Source organism: Amphiura filiformis, chromosome 15, assembly GCF_039555335.1.
Source record: "Amphiura filiformis chromosome 15, Afil_fr2py, whole genome shotgun sequence".
NCBI classification, from domain to species: Eukaryota; Metazoa; Echinodermata; class Ophiuroidea; order Amphilepidida; family Amphiuridae; genus Amphiura; species Amphiura filiformis.
In genome coordinates, this window is record NC_092642.1 from 12,357,644 (window position 1) to 12,370,811 (window position 13,168).

A 13,168-nucleotide genomic window follows, 5' to 3' on the forward strand; every position below is an offset into this window, starting at 1 on the left:
GAATCCATAAAAACTAATAATGTGAAAACTGAACTATTCCAGTTGAAAATCCAACATCACATATGGAAGATATTACCATAATCTTCCCACACAGGGGTGTAAATTTCAAATGGAGTCACCCATTCAGATAACCCCACTCGTCCTGTGTTGAAGATTAAGGTTATGTCTTTCATAGGGGGTGTAAGGATTTCAACTAGAATAAGCCAATGGTTATTGATATAATATTACATAATTATTATTATAATAAAGGGGCCAGATGATTTATTGAAATAAATTTGTGTAAGTACATATGCTGTATATATTCAATATAATATTATTGTGAATTGAGTATATATAATAAATCCCTGCAATATATGTCTCATATTGTGGTCAAACTATGATTTGTATATAAATATATGATAATTATAAGAAAGTTAATATTCTTTATTCATGACCTTGCCAGCACTTTTAAAGGGAATTTTTTTGGTGGCCACATTTAAAAGTTGATGTGGTTATTATTATCAGAAGTGAGAGACTAAAATAATAAAAACAATTTATGTAAAAGCAAAGTGTTTGTTTTGCGACTCTTTCATTGTGTGCCAACTGCATGTGTTCATAGACATTTTTTTTCTTGCCCATTGAGGACATTTTTATTTTTGTTTTTCATACTAAACATAAACTTTATGACCCCCTGATCATGGGCGTCAATCCTGGGGATGTGCCCCCCCCCCCCACCTTTCAGTAAAATTACCCATTTTGTATTCTTGTCAGCCACCTTTTGACAATTCGGGTTGATCTTCCCCCTCTCCACATTTCAAGCCGGATTGGCGCCAATGCCTCTGATCAAACTTTCACAGCATGATTCTTCTTGTCATAAGGATTCAGAAAAAAGTATAGTTTGACCTAGCTCTCATGCACAGTTCTTGAGTGAAGTATGCAAAAAGTGATGGCCATCTTGGATTTTGAATCTGCTAACATTTTATCCTAATAAATGATTCAAAGGGAGTAACTGCAAAAATGTTGGTACTTTACTTTGGGTATTGGATCCCTTAATTAGCTAGCAGGTTTTTCCATAATAAGTAACCCATAGGAGTGTATGTTCCAATTCTGTAGCTTGTACGACCTTGGGCTCAACTCCCCATGGATTAATCCGCAATACTAATACTAGTACCCAAATGTAATATTGTAAAATATGTAAATATTGGGACTTTTGCTTACATAGCCTAGACGAAACTGCAGAGCCTCAACCCTTCAAAGAATAAAAACTAGTGTCAGAAGACCAGAAAGCCCTATATAACGGATAACCATGCCGTAAGGATTGACCCTTGAGTCTGGCGCCTTAGACCACTCGGTCATCCTGACAAGATATCAAGCACCCTCGAGATGGAATATTCCTCTAACGTAACAGATAAAAAAAAAAAACATGGATATGTATATCACGTTATCTTCCAGAATTTTGACAATTTATCAAAAATTATTTAAAAGGATTGTGAAACTTACCAATCTGACGAGTAAAATGAACTTTAAATAAGTGTCAGAAGTGGGATTCGAACCCACGCCTCCATTCGGAGACCAGAAACCCCTATACAACACATAAACATGCCGTAAGGATTGAACCTTGAGTCTGGCGCCTTAGACCACTCGGCCATCCTGACACGATGCAAGTTTGTATTGAAATATCTCTTTCAAGTATTTTCCACAGACAAAGACGTACTACGGCAAACCGTCGGGGTCATTTCAGTTGCATCATGTAAAAACAGCATGAGTGATACGAAACACAATAAATGAATCTTCGTACAGTTTCATTGTTACTTCTGTAACGTTTTAATAATTAAAGTGAGTCAACACAAATCAAAAAATTAATAAAACATAATAGTAATAGTATGGGAATTACGAAAGGACGTCTAATAATAATATGGGTTTCCGGTTGTAGTATTTTGATTAAATTATAACCTTTGAAATAACAGAAAAAGTAATATCAACAACTATCACGAAGGGTAGAAAAAAGAAGAAGGGAGGAGGGAGAGAGAAATGGGTAGAAAGAGGGGCAGGTAAATATATAAAAATATAGAAATGAGTTGGGCAGAGCGTGAGACAAATGCGTTCATTAAATTGCCATTCTTATCAGTTGATATTTCCATTTTACTACGAATGTTTTTGATAGTATTCTTCCATTTCACTGCTGAGCCTCAACCCATTAAAAGAGTAAAAAGATGTGTCAGAAGTGGGATTCGAACCCACGCCTCCATTCGGAGACCAGAAACCATAGATGAACTCCTGGATGGGGCAGCTTTAATTAGCATGAGGCCGCATTGATATGTAAATAGCGTATTGTTATTTAAATTTGCGCCCAGAAGTATTGAGGGCGACAGTCATGTTATCCAGACGGAGAATGGCTGCATATGCCGGGCATGTCAATTTGCTGAGTGAAGGCTGATAATCACCTTTCTGTATAGGTAATAAGCTAGAATATTTCGTGTACCAGTTGGTTATAACAAAAAATTAGTATCATATTAAATATGTTAAATGTATAAACTTTGAAATTTACATGAATTTGAAGAGCAGAGCTTCGAAATGTAGCTAAGTCAGGTGATGTGAAATTCTGCTGCGTGACCCCCTCTGCATGGTAGAATTATATTCATAAAACATTGAATTTAACAGATATCATGGGTAGCCAACCACGATTTATCAGCATTTAAAATATATGTTAATTAACAAAGATAAATAATAAAGAGTACAAATGGCAATTAACTAGTAAACAAGCCTGAAATCTTAAAATGTTGCCACGTGATTTCCCGAACACATGATATGTTAACATGTGACCACTATTCAGATTTACCGTAAATATTTGGAGTATGCTTGCACATCATGCACATACACTGTGCATTTCTTTACTTCCGTATAAAATCAATAATTCATGCTGGGAGCCAAGTAACATTGTCTGCTCAGAGCAGATTGGTATTTTATTTTACTTGAGAGCATAATAGAAATACATAAAGACGAATAAGGCACCATGATGGAAGGTCAGGTCGGGTATCAAAGGTTATTATATTCTTAAATACTACTTGTATTTCCCACCTTGCCTCTGTCACATATTTCCTTCATATTATTGACAGCAAGTCCTAATTTTGACTTTGCTATTGCAAAATGTCATTTCATATCAAATTAGTAGACTTTCTTTGAAAAAACATATCACTGGTGCCTGATGGGAATACCCGTCCGCCATTTCATTAAACTGGATCGTTTTCGCCTGTTTTGTGCCCAGATGTATTGGGGGCGCGCTATACTCTCATTGAACAGGCAAAGTTCGCAAAACTAACAACGTTGTTATTTGCCAAACTCAATTAACATGATCCAAGGGGTCGAACATGAATTATTCATAACGAGCTATAACGGATCGATAACTGGCCTCACTTTCTAGCTAGTAAACCAGCTGAATTTTTCATAGATTTTGCGTTGCTAATAGAACAACCGTGAATTTAGTGTCACCCCCTTGCAGAAACCCCTATACAACACATAACCATGCCGTAAGGATTGAACCTTGAGTCTGGCGCCTTAGACCACTCGGCCATCCTGACACGATACAGGTTTGTATTGAAATATCTCTTTCAAGTATTTTCCACAGACAAAGACGTAGGCCTACTACGGCAAACCGTCGGGATCATTTCATTTGCATCATGTAAAAACAGCATGAGTGATACGAAACCATGGAGCTATTAAAGATGGAGAGGCAATAGATTATGTAACGCATTGTAAACTTGTGCCGATTTGAAATCTGGCAAGCTATTCATCGAAAGGTACCTTTTGTTTGGGACAAAGGGCTTCCGCCATTAAATCGGTAAGCTGACCCGACAGTGTATTAACGCTTTACCTAGCTGACTACTGTCAATAAGTGATCAAACGAAAGTCGCGTGAAAGCGCCTACTATAACGAAAAGTACCTTTTGTTGTCATACCACTCAAGGGTGTGATTGAGTAGCCGTAAGCACAACAGGCACACATTAGCCGCTGATGTACAGTTCGTTGTCACCCTACTGAATTTAGGTGCTTCATTTAAATAAATTGAATGCGCTTGCTGAATGATTATACATCAAGGCTGCCATGTCTCCATGTCTATAGTACTGTATAATGGTAATAGCTACGTATACATGTAACATATAATAAGTATACCGGTATAGGCCTATATAAAACTTGTTTCACAAATTGACATTTTATTTTATTTTAAGAAGGAGAATGTCATAAACAGTGGTGTACTGAAGGGGGGCTCTTCTGTGAGAGGTCTTGGGAGGGGATGAGGGAGGTAGAGGTGGAGGAGGGGATATGAAGAATGAGAGGGGGACTGGAGGAAGAGAGCAAGAGGAAGAAATGAAGAGAAATAAATAAATAGATGTAAATAAATAGAAAGGTAAGGAAAATGATAGGAATAAGAGGGGACAAAAAGTAAGAGGGGTGGAGAAGGGACGGGTGATAAGAAGAGGGAGTGATACTTTAGCAAGGAAAGAATAAGTACAGAGAAAGGAAAAGAAAGGAATGACAAATAAATTTGGGCCTTATAAGTTATAATAATTATTATAGAAACTAAACACAGCCCCCCACCCCCCACATAGGCCTAACACTAACAGCACTATAGGCAGCCATTCGATGATGTCAATGCCGTTATGCGTTACGTATTTAAAACGCCCAGTCAGATGTATTTTACACCTGCCAAGCACAAGTCACCCAATTTCGAAAATTGGACGTTGAATGTACACTCTCATGAATATTGATTGGCAACATTTTCCAATATGTCAGCGCTCAAATCGGACACAATAGAACAATAGACCATTCAGTGCGTTGTACGAAACACAATAAATGAATCTTCGTACAGTTTCATTGTTACTTCTGTAACGTTTTAATAATTAAAGTGAGTCAACACAAATCAAAATTAATAAAACATAATAGTAATATTATGGGAATTACGAAAGGACGTCTAATAATAATATGGGTTTCCGATTGTAATATTTTGATTAAATTATAACGAACATTAATATTGGTGTAAATTTTAACTGATTCACACAAGCAAATGATATTTACACTTACGTGTAATTTTCGTGACTTATCCAAGCTCACTTCTTCAGCACTCTGATGGATTGCTGGTACTAGACGTGGTAGCGCGAATCGGATCACGTGACCTGGGTATTGATCCCAAATCACTAGACCCGGTCAGCTTCTTGTAGGCGGGGGGGAGGGGGTGCCGTCCCAAGTCTTTGTTGAGATCTGGATTAGTGGCGGCGATATAAATAGCCTCTTTCACTCCTCTCTGATACCATCGGGGGTCCGAGTCTAAAATTTGCACTTCTTGAGGATCAAAGGTGTGTTTGGCGGCTCTCATGTGTGCACCAACAGGTGACGCTTCGCGTTTGTGCTCAGAAACACGTTTGGACAGTGGACGCTCAGTTTCACCGACATACTGTGATGGGCAATCCTGGCACTTGATATTATATATGAAGAGTTTGTTTCCAAAAGGCGCTAAATCCAACGGCTGCTTTATGTAAAATTCAATTGCAGATATTCCTATGAGTAGCAGTAACCTTGCCAATCTAATAACATTGGACCACTTGAATAGTTCTAACAATTCTTTGGATATCTTTAAAAAATAATTGCAAATCTCTTTAATCTCCCTCGTGCGAAGACAAAAACAATAAATATAAAAGAAAATAATATTTTTTGTTCCAAAAGGCGCTAAATCCAATGGCAGCTATTTTAAAACGTTGCATTGGAGAATTTTTAGGGACAAAATGATTTTGTAAATAGTTAGAAAATAAGATAGAGTTACTAACATATCCATTCCAATTGTTAAATGTCATTTAAACTTTAAAAATGTTAAAATATACCATAAAAATGTGACACAAGGCAGCTATTGGATTTAGCGCCTTTTGGAAACAAACTCTTCATATTGTCCCAGTGCGATCCAGAGTTTTTGGTTTGTCTTTGGGCGACACAACCATGCTACGGATGGTATTTGTTGGTTTCACATGAACCGTGACGCCCGCCTTGCGTATCTTCCTGTTGATGGACTCAGTGACACCGCGTACGTAGGGGAGAGTGATGTGCCCCTTGGGGCGGTCTGTCCGTTGTTTGGGTTTAGGCTCATGACGCTTGCTGGAAGGGGAACTCCACGCCCACTTGGTGTAACCGCAGATGGCAAGCGATTTCTTGACATGGTCCATTTCCTGTTCCAGGCGTTCACTATCAGAGGATAGGGTTTTGGCGCGGTGGGTCAACGTTCGAATAACCCCTAACTTGTGTTCTAGTGGCTGGTGACTCGCAAAGTTCAGATATTGGTCTGTGTGTGTACTCTTCCTATATACACTGAAGGATAGGGAGCCGTCCGCGTTGCGCGAGATGAGCGTGTCTAACATGGCGATGGAGTTGTTGGATTCATGTTCAACGGTGAACTTGATAGAGTCATGAATGGAGTTCAGATGGTGGGTGAAACTGTCAACCTCGGAACGCTCAATGATCACCATGGTATCGTCAACATATCTCCCGAAATAGCGGGGTGGGGTATGAAAGGATGTGATGGCTTTCTCCTCAAAGTTCTCCATAAATAGGTTGGCGATTATGGGACTCACCGGTGAACCCATCGCGGCTCCCTCTCGTTGAATGTAGTACTTGCCGTCGTAGATAAAATACGTGGTCTTGAGGCAAGTGCTAAGTAAATCAGTGACTTGTTGTGGGTTGAGGTCAGTCCTGGAATCCAAAGTGTCATCAGCTGTGAGCAGATCTTTCACGATGACCAAACTTTCTTCCACTGGCACACTGGTGAATAAGGCTGTGACATCGTATGACACAAGACATTCGCTAGGACTAAGTTTGAACTGAGACAGTTTGTTAACAAGTTCTTCACTGTTCTTTAAATGCGTACTGGACTTGCCGACAAGCGGAGACAAGATGTTGGCTACGTATTTGGCCGTGTTGTAGGTGATGGACCCTCTACTAGCAACGATCGGTCTCAGAGGGCAGGCTGGCTTGTGCACCTTCGGGAGGCCGTAGAACTTAGGCACCACTGAAGTCGTGGGATACAACTGTTTGTAACATTTAAAGTCAATAGCCTCCTCTTCTTTAAGAGCTTTCAGTTGATCCACTAATTGAGTCTTATATTTAGCAGTGGGGTCCTTTTTTATGTTCTCATAAGTGTTCCCATCGCTTAAAAGTTCACTTGCCTTTTCTTTATACGTAGCAGTATTGAGCACGACAGTAGATCTGCCTTTATCGGCAGGAAGGATGGTTATATTCCTATCCGATTTCAGGTCCCGTAACGAACATTACCTTTGAAATAACAGAAAAAGTAATATCAACAACTATCACGAAGGATAGAAAAAATAAGAAGGGAGGAGGGAGAGAGAAATGGGTAGAAAGAGGGGTAGGGAAATAGATAAAAATATAGAAAGGAGTTGTATTGGGCAGAGCGTGTGACAAATGCGTTCATTAAATTGCCATTCTTATCAGTTGATATTTCCATTTTACTACGAATGCTTTTGATTGTATTCTTCCGTTTTACTTCCAAAGCCTGGACGACACTGCTGAGCCTCAACCCATTAAAGCAGTAAAAAGAAGTGTCAGAAGTGGGATTCGAACCCACGCCTCCATTCGGAGACCAGAAGCCCCTATACAACATACACAACCATGCCGTAAGGATTGATCCTTGAGTCTGGCGCCTTAGACCACTCGGCCATCCTGACACGATGTCAAGAACAGTGCCTTTGAATGTAATATTACTTATTACGAACAGTGATATAAGCAACAAAAGCTACCATGAAATAATTGGAATGCATCTCATTTCGTTGTAAAATTGTAACTAAATTAAAATAATATATAAATATGAATATCACGTTACCTTCCAAATTTTTGACAATTTATGAAAACTTGTTATTTATAAGGATTTGTAAACTTAGAAATCTCACGAGTAAAATTAACTTTAAAAAATTAAAGCAAAATAAGTGTTAGAAGTGGGATTCGAACCCACGCCTCCATTCGGAGACCAGAAACCCCTATACAACACATGAACATGCCGTAAGTATTGAACCTTGAGTCTGGCGCCTTAGACCACTCGGCCATCCTGACACGATGTCAAGAACAGTGCATTTGAATGTAATATTACTTATTACGAACAGTGATATAAGCAACAAAAGCTACCATGAAATAATTGGAATGAATCTCATTTCGTTGTAAATTGTAACTAAATTAAAATAATATAAATATGTATATCACGTTACCTTCCAGAATTTTGACAATTTATCAAAACTTATTATTTATAAGGATTGTGAAACTTAGAAATCTCACAAGTAAAATGAACTTCAAGCAAAATAAGTGTCAGAAGTGGGATTCGAACCCACGCCTCCATTCGGAGACCAGAAACCCCTATACAACACATGAACATGCCGTAAGTGTTGAACCTTGAGTCTGGCGCCTTAGACCACTCGGCCATCCTGACACGATGCAGGTTTGTATTGAAATATCTCTTTCAAGTATTTTCCACAGGCAAAGACGTACTACGGCAAACCGTCGGGGTCATTTCAGTTGCATTATGTAAAAACAGCACGAGTGATACGAAACACAATAAATGAATCTTCGTACAGTTTCATTGTTACTTCTGTAACGTTTTAATAATTAAAGTGAGTCAACACAAATCAACAAAATTAATAAAACATAATAGTAAAAGTATGGAAATTACGAAAGGACGTCTAATAATAATATGGGTTTCCGATTGTAATATTTTGATTAAATTATAACGAACATTACATTTGAAATAAAAGAAAAAGTAATATCAACAACTATCACGAATGATAGCAAAAAGAAGAAGGGAGGAGGGAGAGAGAAATGGGTAGAAAGAGGGGTAGGGAAATAGATAAAAATATAGAAAGGAGTTGTATTGGGCAGAGCGTGAGACAAATGCGTTCATTAAATTGCCATTCTTATCAGTTGATATTTCCATTTTACTACGAATGCTTTTGATTGTATTCTTCCGTTTTACTTCCAAAGCCTGGACAACACTGCTGAGCCTCAATCCATTAAAAAGAGTAAAAAGAAGTGTTAGAAGTGGGATTCGAACCCACGCCTCTATTCGGAGACCAGAAACCCCTATACAACACATAAGAATGTCGTAAGGAGTGATCCTTGAGTCTGGCGCCTTAGACCACTCGGCCATCCTGACACGATGTCAAGAACAGTGCCTTTGAATGTAATATTACTTATTACGAACAGTGATATAAGCAACAAAAGCTACCATGAAATAATTGGAATGAATCTCATTTCGTTGTACAATTGCAACTAAATTAAACAAAAATATATGTATATCACGTTACCTTCCAGATTTTGGACAATTATCAAAAAATATTTATATTAAGGGGTGGGGTATGAACGTTTGGACAGTATTTATTGTGGGACATTAGAGCACATCAGAGATATCGAATTGTATTCTGAATACGAAGAATGTCCTTCTGATATCAAATAATTTTGATTTTATGAAATTCGCAATGTAATACACATTTTATGACAAATGATTAAAAATTGATATTTTTGATATTTAACAGTACTCGAAGTAAACTTTATAAATCTGATGATTTACACTTAAAGTGCATGTAGGTGGGATGAAAAACCGACGATCAATTGAAAATGTTGACCTTTCATATTGAAGATATGGATTCTTTCCCAAAACACCAAAAAAAATTAGGTCTTTTGGGGGAAAAAAACCATAACTTCAATATGAAAGGTCAAAATGTTCAATTGATCGTCGGCTTTTCCTCCCAGCTACATACACTTTAAGAATATATCATTAGATTTATAAAATTTACTTCGAGGACTGTTATATATCAAAAATGTGAAAAATATCAAATTTTAATAATTTGTCGTAAAATTTGTATTATATCGTGAATTTCAAAAAATGAAAAATTATTTGATATCAGAAAAACATTCTTCGTATTCAGAATACAATTCGATATGCCTGATGTGCTCTCATGTCCCACAAAAAATACTGTCGAAACGCTCATTCCAGATCCCTTAAAGGATTGCGAAACTTGGAAATCTGACGAATAAAATGAACTTTAAAAATTAAGGATATGATACATGATTTACCGACAAGTGACTCATTTCGGAATGCGATCATGAATTTTGAAGAAAAAAAAGTTTCCACAGGGATCGTTGGGATTCGAACCAGAGATTCGTAACTTCCTTTGATTACGGGTCTAGTGCTTTACCGCTCGGCTACGGTGGCAGTTGAGCGGAGGAGTGTAATGATAACGATAAATCTCATAATGCCATCTTTAGCCTTTTGTTTACTAAAAAAAGACGCGTTTTGTAAAGATAGATTAGCCGTTTTATGCATAAATAGCACGAACGTTTGGGAAAGGTTTCAAACAAATAATAAAGACACTGATGTGATGATGAAATTGCGTAAGTCGGGAAATATCTGCGTCGCAATGTTTTGTTTTGGTTTTAGGAATTTGACCTTAAAATTTACGACTTCTTGACATTATCATTTGAAATCAACAAAAGATATTTCAACAGTATATGGCCTCATTCTTGCTCTAGAATGTTTTGCACATATATATGAAATAGCTTCAACAATGGTTCGCTGCATAATGGTAAAAACAGCCTCGATCTAAAAAAGGGCGAGAGGTACCATATTTACGGATTCAGGCTAAATTTAAAATTGATATAAAACGTTTGTTTTTGATCGATTACAAAAATTAATTTTGACATATAAAGAAGTTGTGTCTGGCGTGAATTACACTACAGTTTTTATTCTTAGGGCTCTTTGACTTCTTCAAATAATTTTTTAAATGATAGAGTGAATCCTCTGGCCCTCTATAATTACGCACAAAAGATTGAGTCCCCTTAAAGCAAAATTAATGTCAGAAGTCGGATTCGAACCCACGCCTCCATTCGGAGACCAGAAACCCCTATACAACACATAAGAATGTCGTAATGATTAATCCTTGAGTCTAGCGCCTTAGACCACTCGGCCATCCTGACACGATGTCAAGAACAGTGCCTTTGAATGTAATATTACTTATTACGAACAGTGATATAAGCAACAAAAGCTACCATGAAATTACTTGGAATGAATCTCAGTTCGTTGTAAAATTGTAAGTAAATTAAAATAATATATAAATATGAATATCACGTTAACTTCCAAATTTTTGACAATTTATGAAAACTTGTTATTTATAAGGATTTGTAAACTTAGAAATCTCACGAGTAAAATGAACTTTAAAAAATTAAAGCAAAATAAGTGTTAGAAGTGGGATTCGAACCCACGCCTCCATTCGGAGACCAGAAACCCCTATACAACACATGAACATGCCGTACGGATTGAACCTTGAGTCTGGCCCCTTAGACCACTCGGCCATCCTGACAAGATGCAGGTTTGTATTGAAATATCTCTTTCAAGTATTTTCCACAGACAAAGACGTACTACGGCAAACCGTCGGGGTCATTTCAGTTGCATCATGTAAAAACAGCATGAGTGATACGAAACACATTACTCGTTGATGGTCGATAAACGTCCCAATAAATCGGACTTAGTCACCGGTCAGTTCTACAGCATAGATATCCATGGCTAACGATGGTTAACTATGGAAACATGTTAAAGGACATCAAGAAAATTTTCTAAGTTATTTATTTTGAGCTCTTTCGAGACGAGTAATGGATATATTCTGTAGATTTAGGTTTTGTCTGTGTGATTGTCGGTGGGTGGGTGTAGTTCTGTCCAGGCAAGAAGAAGTTTATGTTGGTTAAGTCATCCGACGCAGGGGCCGCCTCCAAGGGGTCATTTGAGGTCAAATGACTAAAAACTGTCATATGGGCATGAAACTAGGTCGTACGGGGCTCAAACTCGGTGGGTGGGTGTAGTTCTGTCCTGTCAAAAAAATGTTTATGTTCGTTTTAAAGTCATCTGACACTGGAGTCCGCTCCCAGGGGTCATCTGAGGTCAAATTACTAAAAAGTGTCGTATGGGCATGAAACTTGGTAGGTACAGTCAACATTTAAAACAACATTTTTGGAAGGTCATTTTGGGGTCATCCAAGGTCACCACGGGTCATCTGAGGTCAAATTAGTAAAAACTCATATATGGGCATGAAACTTGGTGGGTACAGTCAACATTTAGAGTTATAAGTTTAGATCATTTTGGGGTCATCCAAGGTCACCCAGGGGTCATCTGAGGTCAAATTACTAAAACTGTCGTATGGGCATGAAACTTGGTGGGTACAGTCAACATTTAGAGCCAAATTTTTGGAAGGTCATTTTGGGGTCGCCAGGGGTCATCTGAGGTCAAATTAGTAAAAACTGTCATATGGACATGTCACCATCAGCCTGGTAATCGCGCCCAGCCGAGAACCGCCAAATATGGTAACCGCCTAGTCTATTTTAAAACTGATGCATCAATGACTATGTTCATCATGTCATTATTGTATCATTCTCACATACATTAGGAAATGAATTTGGAGAATAGAGGCCTTGCATGTGACATATCATCCCGTAAATATGGCGGACTACTCAAATGCATTCAACAAAAGCATGATTGCAATCAAATAGGTTGATGACAACATTTGATTGAATGGACTGCACTCCGCCATAACTACGGTGAAGGACACCGGCTCAAATCCTTTGTTTGGAGCCAATCGATAATTTCATGCAGGGCCTCTATACTTTCTGTTAATAAAATACTATGCTGACCTCACACTCCAGTAATTTCAGATCATTGAGCTCAGTAATACATCAAAGAATGTCTTCCAATTCATGAAAACAAATAGATAATCTGCATATCGGATTAAAAGCTTGAGGCATTTCAATTGCAAGACCCATTACTTATACACCAACAACAACATAGGCCTACAAGTGTAGCATGTGCACACATCATGTTGTGGATGGTGAATCAAGCTGCAGTGCCTACCCATTCCCAAATAAATGCAGTGACCAACCGGTGTTCACTCATGATTGACGTACTGATCATTATGTATGATTTAAACTCATAGGTTTTGGCAATTTGGGAGGGGTGGGTTCAAAATGACCCCATAGGATTATACGGGGTAAAAATTTCAAATTGCTCAAATACCCCTTTCACATATATCAAATTATTTAAATAAATAAATGAATGAATGAATGAATGAATGAATGAATGAATGAATGAATGAATGAATGAATGA

At 37.9% G+C, this 13,168-nt stretch overlaps 7 non-coding genes across 7 annotated transcripts; all 7 read right to left on the reverse strand.

The window, feature by feature from the left end:
- Window positions 1–1,511: 1,511 nt before the first annotated feature.
- Window positions 1,512–1,634, reverse strand: Trnal-caa (transfer RNA leucine (anticodon CAA)). The gene is made up of 2 exons: window positions 1,597–1,634; window positions 1,512–1,557 (listed from the first exon to the last, which is right to left on the reverse strand). It is a non-coding gene; the product is annotated as a tRNA-Leu (tRNA).
- A 5,943-nt stretch (window positions 1,635–7,577) lies between these two features.
- Window positions 7,578–7,702, reverse strand: Trnal-caa (transfer RNA leucine (anticodon CAA)). Its single transcript has 2 exons — window positions 7,665–7,702; window positions 7,578–7,623 (listed from the first exon to the last, which is right to left on the reverse strand). It is a non-coding gene; the product is annotated as a tRNA-Leu (tRNA).
- A 259-nt stretch (window positions 7,703–7,961) lies between these two features.
- Trnal-caa (transfer RNA leucine (anticodon CAA)) lies at window positions 7,962–8,084 on the reverse strand. Its single transcript has 2 exons — window positions 8,047–8,084; window positions 7,962–8,007 (listed from the first exon to the last, which is right to left on the reverse strand). It is a non-coding gene; the product is annotated as a tRNA-Leu (tRNA).
- A 247-nt stretch (window positions 8,085–8,331) lies between these two features.
- Trnal-caa (transfer RNA leucine (anticodon CAA)) lies at window positions 8,332–8,454 on the reverse strand. The gene is made up of 2 exons: window positions 8,417–8,454; window positions 8,332–8,377 (listed from the first exon to the last, which is right to left on the reverse strand). It is a non-coding gene; the product is annotated as a tRNA-Leu (tRNA).
- Window positions 8,455–9,051: 597 nt separating this feature from the next.
- Window positions 9,052–9,174, reverse strand: Trnal-caa (transfer RNA leucine (anticodon CAA)). Its single transcript has 2 exons — window positions 9,137–9,174; window positions 9,052–9,097 (listed from the first exon to the last, which is right to left on the reverse strand). It is a non-coding gene; the product is annotated as a tRNA-Leu (tRNA).
- Window positions 9,175–10,871: 1,697 nt separating this feature from the next.
- Window positions 10,872–10,994, reverse strand: Trnal-caa (transfer RNA leucine (anticodon CAA)). The gene is made up of 2 exons: window positions 10,957–10,994; window positions 10,872–10,917 (listed from the first exon to the last, which is right to left on the reverse strand). It is a non-coding gene; the product is annotated as a tRNA-Leu (tRNA).
- A 260-nt stretch (window positions 10,995–11,254) lies between these two features.
- Trnal-caa (transfer RNA leucine (anticodon CAA)) lies at window positions 11,255–11,377 on the reverse strand. Its single transcript has 2 exons — window positions 11,340–11,377; window positions 11,255–11,300 (listed from the first exon to the last, which is right to left on the reverse strand). It is a non-coding gene; the product is annotated as a tRNA-Leu (tRNA).
- Between the last annotated feature and the right edge of the window lie 1,791 nt (window positions 11,378–13,168).